Genomic DNA, 7,112 nt, shown 5'->3' with positions numbered 1-7,112 from the left:
CTTTCCCTTCGGCTCTGCGCTCCGCAAGGACCTGAGGACAGCCCTGACTCGGACACGGTCCCCAAACAGGCCCCGATCCTCTGGCGGAGCAGAAGACGGCCTTGATGTACAACCGCGGTACACAAGGTTAGCTGCATCCGACCGTGCTCGCGAACACTTGTCAGAACTATAATTGACAAGTGTTTTCCAATATGGCTGGGGTCGCCTTGACAAGTGTTTTCCAATATGGCTGGTCTCGCCTGGATTTAACAACTTCCTTGTCCAGGGAGGAGACCCCAACTGCCACTTTCCTCTACTTAGCGGGAGAAAAAAGACGATTCTTTCTTATTTAATCTTTGCTTCCCAGATCCCTGGTTTGCAGCCCGTAACGTGGTCTCTCCAACGTGATTTTAATAACCTTTTCTGTTTGTTTTGTGCTCAAGTCTGGGAGAAAGTTTTAACACGTATAAATCATTGTGGAAAAGAATAGTGAATTCATATCCTTTAAAATAACTTTGCAAAATTAAGAGGGTTGGAATCCGAACAAAACAGACTTGCAGGTACAACATTAGTAAGCAGCTTAAAATCTTTATAGTAAAATGCTTTTACGGGAGAGTCAGGTTTTAGATGATAATGTTTGAAGTCATGTGTCGGAGGGCTCTCTGAAGGAATTAGTGTTATAAGTCTTGTTAGAAAAAACGTGGAGACTGACAAAAAGACGCGCCATTTCAGAATATTTAAGAAATTTAGTGTAACGTGTATTTCAGTTGTTACTACAATTACTTTCGACCTCTTTGGGAAACTTCATATTTTAGTGAATTGGTTTTTAATGTACTCTCTGGGAAAGAAGATAATGTCTTGCATATTATACTCCTTCCAAATTCTGTTAGCATTCACTTTGACCATCTGCTAATGTTTTGACGACTTGTGGAAATTTTTAACAGTTGATACTGATTTTAATTTAAAAGTTTGTATTCTGGGGCCCGGCAGGTGGCGTGGTGGTTCAGACCCTGGACTACCACATGGCCGACTGTGGTTCCAGTCCGGGACCTGGTGGCTTGGTTTCTCACTTCCTCTCCTCTCTTGTCTCCCTCTGGTCAAATTAAAAAAATAAATAATAGCAAATAAAATTAAATAAATCTTGAAAAAAGTTTAAGTGTTCTAAAGTTTTATCAATTCCTATCGTTAACCCGTGGAAGTGAACGCTTTATATTTAATGCTATGAGAAATACAAATTACTGAATAGTTTGGAAATCTACCATTAGATTCTCTTTGACCTTTACTTTAAACTGTAGTGAAGAAAAAGTATGGATGGGGTAAAATAGACTGTACAATTCTGGAAAAATTGTGCTGCACCGATTACTCATGGATACGGAGGAGGAGGTTTTCAGGGAAATTAAAAGCTGATGTGAGCTGCACAGTGAAGCATGTGCTGTTTACCATCATGTCCTCCTTCATCGATACCACTAATATTTGTTCATTGACATTACTTTATACAGTCAGCATCAATCACGATTTTTCCATTTTCCAAGTATACCTACACGCTTCATGTGACTCCCAGAACTGTAGCAAAAGATAGGTATTATTTTGACTTTCATTAAACAGGTAAAGCAAGTTGTCTTAAAACTGTAACTTTAGCGAGGAAATGGTAGAGCTGAATCTGAACAGAGGTTCACCAGTTCGTAATTTCCTTTAAATAATAAGTGGTGTGTCAGATTTTTGTTTCAGTTAATGTCTATCTCCTACACTCTTTAGGAGACTATGGGTGATTTATTGATCAAATAATATTTCAGTAAGTGGAGTTTTGGCTTTATGTGATACTTATTAAATGTTCACTTGGAATATGTAAATTTTACATCATATTTCAGAATAAGATCTTGGTGTCACAGGTCAAGATAAGGTTAAGACTTGATAATCCAGCATATTTGTTTTTCTTTTTTGTAAATTCATTTTAGTTTAGTTATTATTTTAAAAGTTTTGCTATAGGGCATATGTGCTCACCAGAGAGAGGGAAAATGAGAAAGCAAGCTGCCAGGTCTGGGACTTGAACTACAATTGGCCATGTAGGAGTCCAATGCCCTAACCACTCTGCTACCTACTGGCCCTGTTACTTTTTATCTGGGTGCGGGGGAGAGATTTTTGTTGTAGAGTGCATGCACTCTTTGGAGAGACAGAAAGCAAGAGACCGTCCCCCAGGGGGAATGGCCAATGCACTGTCCCTTCACCATTCTCCTCTTGGGATCTTGGGGATTCAGGCTTCTGGCATGAGTTTTTTAAACCTCCAGGTCTGGGACTTGAATCATGGTCGACTATGTGAGAGTCCAGCGATGTAACCATTATGCCATCTGCTGGTCCCACTTTTCTTAATGTATACTTAAATATTAGAGACTGCAAAATACTATAATTTTGCCATTTCAGAGTAACAGAGTGTCACTTTTCTGAAAAAGCTTTTATAAAAAGTTGGGTTTTGATCTTCATAATCAGAATTCTGAAATGCTTCCCTGTTCAGAGTTTTTTCTTTTTTTTTCAGAGTTATTTTAAATTTGGAAGGGCCCATAATTCTTACAAACTAACCATTTTTTTTTTAAGGAATTACTTTTTTCAGTTTTATTCATTGTCATCTTATTTTTAAAATTTTTTTATTTTTTATTTTTTTTTGAAGTTGACCAGAGAGAGAGACCGAAGTAAAGTGAAAAAGCAAGTTGCCAGGCCTGGGATTTGAACCATATTCAGCCATGTCAGAGTCCAGTCGCCTTGATCATCATGCCACCTGTCGGCCTCCAACCTATCCTTTCGATTACACTAATCTGTAGATTTTATTGATTGATTTTGTGGTAGGAAGTCTTTATTTTCCTAACTGATGGAAGAATATTATAGTTTAAAGTGCTCTTAAACATTTTGTGTCATTCCTGTTTAGTGATTCTGTGATCATTATAATTTCGTTTCTGTTAGAATGCGTATTCATTTGAAATTACATTGTACTTTTTTTTTTTTTTTGGAGGGGGTTTTTTTTTTTTTTTTCTTGCTATAGGGCACGTGCGCTCGCCAGACAGACAGAGACACAGAGACAGAAAGCGAGAAGTCACCCCCCAGGGGGAATGGTCACGCCATAATCCCTTCTCCTCCATTCTCCTCTCGGGATCTTGGGCACGCACGCACACGTGCCCGGTGTGAGTTTTAAGTCACCGGGTCCAGGACGCGAACTGCGGTTGACTATGTGGGAGTCCAGTGACATAGCCATTATGCTAACTGCTGGTTCCCTTACATTGTACTTTTGAGTTTATCTGATATGTTTGAGTTTGGAATTTTTGAAATGTTTTAAATTTTTAGTGCTACTTCTTAAAGATAATTCAATGTAAAGGCTTAGGTATTAGTGTTTGTGACCTCAAGTGTCATTTACAAAGATGTATCGGAAATGTTGGGTGGTGAAAAGTATGATTTGACTTATAAAATGGTACAAAAAAGTTGATTATTGAAGTTTGTGCTTATATTAGTAAATTATGAAATTTCTATAATTAGTATGTAATTTTACTTTTACTTTTGTTAAAATGGTAGTTTTTTGGAGGGATATACATACTTTTGTGAGATCACTGAAAACTAGCTTTTCTTTTACTTTAAACTTAGGCTTCAGTACTTAAAAAAGTTATCACCCAGGGCCGGCAGGGCGCTGGATTCCCACATGGCGAAATGTAGTTCGAGGCCCAGACCTGGTGACTTGCTGTCTCACTTTCTCTGGTCAAATTGATGACAATAATATGGACCACAGATAGCACAGCAGTTAACGTCACCTGACTTTCACATGGCTGACCGAGGTTTGAGTACTGGATCTAGTAGCTTGAAAATCACACCAGGCACATATATGTGCATGCCCATTATCCTCAGAGGGAGAATAGAGGAGAGGGGATTGTGGTGTGCTCATCTCTCATGGGGGGTGATTTTTCACTTTCCTTTTCACTGTCTGTCTCTCTCTCCCTCTCTTGTTTGTGAGTACATGTGCCGGAAGGCAAACACCTCAAAAATGTTGATAATAATGAAATAAATACAACTAAGAAATTGTTTAAAAAACAGTTATCACCCTTTTCACCTTTTAGATCACATTTTGTTTTTTCTTTTTTTTTTTTGCCAGAAGGCATGTGCACTTGCCAGGGAGGGACAGAGAAGGAGGGGAGAAGAGGGAAAAGAAATATCCCTCAGTGGGGTGTGATCTTTCCATAATTCCCGCTTAATTTCTCCATCCCATTGGAACTCCGCAAACCTGCTTGGTGTGATTTTCAAGCTACTGGGGTTGGGAATCAAACTGTTGGCTTGGTGAAATCTAGTTCCCTTTACTACTAGGCCATGGGGTTAATTTTTTGAGGCTAAATTGAGTTTCAAAAGTTATAAAAATTTTTAAACATCATTTCACCCCCTTCCCCAAGAGAGTACCTATCATATAAAAAGAATTTAAGAAATATATATATTTTAAAGTGTTGCAGGTTTTAAGAAATTAAAAATTTCTTGTTTGGGTTTCACACACAGAGCCACAAGGTCTCCATATGGAAAGCCAACCCTAGCCAGCCTTTGATCATGGGCAGGTGCCTGCTCACTTAGGAAGTTTCTTCTTGGGAACCTGGAACCATCCCACATGGGTCAGCTTCACAGAGTGTCTTGTTTTACAGCTGTGCCACTGTGTGCTCCCAAGTTTAAGAAATATTTGTTGATGGGGTCAGCAGGTGGCATGGTGGTTAAGGTGATGGGCTCCCACCTGGCTGACTGTGATTCGAGTATCAAACTTGGCAACTTGCTTTCTCACTTTTCTTTTTTTCTCTTTCTCTCTGTCTCTCTGGTGAGCATATGTGCCATATAGCAAATTTTAAATGAATAAATAAATAAATACTGTTTTTTAAAAAGGAAATATTTGGGGCCAGAAGGTAACATGGTGGTTATGGAGCTGGACACTCCCACATGACCAGCCGTGGTTCGAGTCCGGAACCTGGTGGCTTGTTTTCTTACTTTCCCTCTTCCTCCCTCTGGTCAAATTAAAATAAGTGAGCGAATGAATAAAATTAAATAATTGTTTAAAAACTTTTTGGTGAAGGAATGAGTGAATGAAATAATAATCAAATGCCATATTTGAGCTTAACATACATTGAAGCTCAAAAGTTAATGCCAAGAGGGACCAGCATTTAGCATAATGGCTTTGTCACTGGACTCCCGCATAGTTGACCACGGCTAGAGTCCCGGACCTGGTGGCTTAAACTCAAGCCGGGTGTGTGTGCGTTGTGCCCGAAATCCCGAGAGGAGAGGCAATTGTGGTGTGGCCATCCCCCCTGGGGGGTGATTTCTCGCTTTCTGTCTGTCTCTGTCTGTCTGACGAGCGCACATGCCCTATAGCAAAAACCTCTCCAAAAAAAGGGAAAAAAAAAGTTAATGCCAAGAAAATAAGACTCATTCTCAATTTTTAATCATTTATTTATTTTTACATTTTTCCTACAAACATTTACATATCAAAAAGTTTTTGCTTATACTCCATAGTTCTTTTTTTTGGGAAGAGGTATTTTTGCTATAGGGCGCATGTACTCGCCAGAAAGACAGAGACAGACAGACCAGAAAGACAGAGACAGACAGACAGAAAGCAAGAAATCACCCCCCCCAGGAGGGGATGGCCACTCTGCAATCCCTTCTCCTCCATTCTCCTCTCAGGATCTTGGGCACACATGCACATGCGCCCGGCATGAGTTTAAGCCACTGGGTCCGGGACTCGAACTGCGGTGGACTACATGGGAGTGCAGTGACATAGCCATTATGCCAACTGCTGGTCCTCATACTCCAACTATAAAAATTGCAAAAAACTTAATTTTAAAGATAATGTTCGAAATATTTGTTATAATTTTGAGACTATAACAACAGACTAAAGTTTTGAGAAAATATTTACGTGTCAACTATTCAAACTGTACACAATTCACACATAAACCTTTTCAACTCAGCACTGCCTACCAAGTATTCTGTGATTATACCATTTGCTAGCAAAGATCATTCTCTTTTTCTTCCTTCAAAGTCGTCTTCAAGATAATCCTCTGGTCATGGCTGCTCTTTTGCGATCTTTACAGATTACAATGCTGGGTTGGAAAAGTCAGGTTATTTTATGGTATGAATTCTTTCATATATCTTTTCTAATCCTCTCTGCCAGGCAGAACTGTTTATTTATTTTTTTTATTTTTATTTTTTTTCCTTTTTTTTTTTGGAGAGATTTTTCACTGTAGGGCGCGTGTGCTCGCCAGACAGAGAGAGAGAGACATAGAGACAGAAAGCGAGAAATCACCCCCCAGGGGGGATGGTCACGCCGCAATCCCTTCAGGCAGAACTGTTTATGATACCAGGCCATCTTTCCAAGAGCTGCTGTTGGCTTACTCGAGATCTACTTTAGTTCCATAGTTTTCTGGTTTAATCTTCTGATATGACATTCCAATCAAAGCCCTGTCTGATAATGAGTAGTTCCAGTTTCTGATTCAAGGCAACAGGTATTTTTCCCTTTTTTAAAAAATTTTAAAATTACTTATTTAATTTTATTTATTTTTAGATTTGGAGAGAGAGAGAAAGAGAGAGAGAGAGAGAGAAAGAGAAAGAAAGTGAGAAAGCAAACCACCAGGAGATTCAGGACTTGAACCGTGGATGGCCATGTGGGAGTGTCTAGCGTCTTAACCAACATTCCACCTTCTGGTCCCCTAAGGCAACAGGTATTATTGCACTTGTGCAAATAACCATTCTGCCACAAAATAAGAATACTCCCAGATATTTTCCAGTTCCAGGGTTAGGAAGGGAGAAAAGTTTATGTTTCCTTTAAAAGAAATAAACAAGAAAAAAAACAGTTTAACAAGTTGCTGGACCTATCAACAGCTCAAAAGAAAGCAAAATCCTTAAATTGGGAAAACAACACATCATAAAAACAGTAATGGTTTACTCGAAAGTCATAAAATTCTATTTCACCAGTTCAGTCTTATGTAATTATTATCTTTTCTATTGAATTTGTAGTGTTACTGTGGTCCAATCTTTCTGTTTAAATCCTGGAAGTTAGCATTCAGTGTTGTTGATATTTCTCGTCCCTACTAACTTAAGTTTGTCATTTTCTTGGTTGCTTTTTGTTCTCTTACTTC

At 38.9% G+C, this 7,112-nt stretch overlaps 1 protein-coding gene across 1 annotated transcript in view; it reads left to right on the top strand.

Annotated features, from left to right (window-relative positions):
- The first annotated feature begins 69 nt into the window (after nucleotides 1-69).
- AEBP2 (AE binding protein 2) overlaps nucleotides 70-7,112 on the top strand; it is a 135,806-nt gene continuing 128,763 nt past the window's right edge. Inside the window, exon 1 of the mRNA XM_006155092.3 lies at nucleotides 70-126. The gene's annotated coding sequence lies outside the window, so the exon portion shown is untranslated. The remainder of the gene's footprint in view (nucleotides 127-7,112) is intronic.

This window comes from Tupaia chinensis, unplaced genomic scaffold (genome assembly GCF_000334495.1).
Source record: "Tupaia chinensis unplaced genomic scaffold, TupChi_1.0 Scaffold000434_1, whole genome shotgun sequence".
Classification (NCBI taxonomy): domain Eukaryota; kingdom Metazoa; phylum Chordata; class Mammalia; order Scandentia; family Tupaiidae; genus Tupaia; species Tupaia belangeri.
This window is presented reverse-complemented; position numbering and strand designations above follow the sequence as displayed.